Genomic DNA, 992 nt, shown 5'->3' with positions numbered 1-992 from the left:
GTCAATTCATTGGAGGTCGCTTGTTGGCAGACCAACAATCTTCTTGTACCGTCAGCTTCGGCATGTATTCTGACGAGTCACAAGGGTATACAATCAACATCGAAATCTGTACGGCCAGTGGCATCCGTATATGGGCCCTTTCCGGCATGAAGACGATCTCGGTGGGACTCGAACCCACAATCTTTGGTTCCGAAGACCAACGCCTTATCCATTAGGCCACGAGACCAATAAACTTGAGATTTGACCCACCATCCCTGCGCCCCATTGACTTCGTGGCACACATGGTCTCCCAACCGACACGCTGAATAGATCGCAAAACTCTCGCTCCTCATAGAGGGCCCTCCATTATAGATCACAAAACTCTTGCTCCTCATAGAGGGGCCTCCATTACATAGTGTTCTTAAAGGGGTCAATTCATTGGAGATCGCTTGTTGGCAGACCAACAATCTTCTTGTACCCTTAGCCTCAGCATGTATCCCGACGAGTCACAAGGGTATACAATCAACATCGACATCTGTACGGCCAGTTGCATCCGTATATGGGCACTTTTCAGCGTGGAGACGATCTCGGTGGAACTCGAACCCACAATCTTTGGTTCCGGAGACCAACGCTTTATCCATTAGGCCACGAGACCAACGAGTTTGAGATTTGTCCCACCATCTCTGCTTCTCATAGAGGGGCCTCCATTATAGATCACAAAACTCTTGCTCCTCATAGAGGGGCCTCCATTACATAGTGTTCTTAAAGGGGTCAATTCATTGGAGATCGCTTGTTGGCAGACCAACAATCTTCTTGTACCGTCAGCTTCGGCATGTATTCTGACGAGTCACAAGGGTATACAATCAACATCGACATCTGTACGGCCAGTGGCATCCGTATATGAGCCCTTTCCGGCATGAAGACGATCTCGGTGGGACTCGAACCTACAATCTTTAGTTCCGAAGATCAACGCCTTATCCATTAGGCCACGAGACCAATAAACTTAAGATTGA

General features: G+C 48.4%; 3 non-coding genes across 3 annotated transcripts; all 3 read right to left on the bottom strand.

The window, feature by feature from the left end:
• Positions 1-153: 153 nt before the first annotated feature.
• Positions 154-226, bottom strand: Pmar_PMAR007092. Its single transcript has one exon. It is a non-coding gene; the product is annotated as a tRNA-Arg (tRNA).
• Positions 227-561: 335 nt separating this feature from the next.
• Pmar_PMAR007091 lies at positions 562-634 on the bottom strand. The gene has a single exon. It is a non-coding gene; the product is annotated as a tRNA-Arg (tRNA).
• Positions 635-902: 268 nt separating this feature from the next.
• Pmar_PMAR007090 lies at positions 903-975 on the bottom strand. Its single transcript has one exon. It is a non-coding gene; the product is annotated as a tRNA-Arg (tRNA).
• Between the last annotated feature and the right edge of the window lie 17 nt (positions 976-992).

The sequence above is a fragment of the Perkinsus marinus genome (genome assembly GCF_000006405.1).
Source record: "Perkinsus marinus ATCC 50983 genomic scaffold scf_1104296977328, whole genome shotgun sequence".
NCBI lineage: Eukaryota > Perkinsozoa > Perkinsida > Perkinsidae > Perkinsus > Perkinsus marinus.
This window is presented reverse-complemented; position numbering and strand designations above follow the sequence as displayed.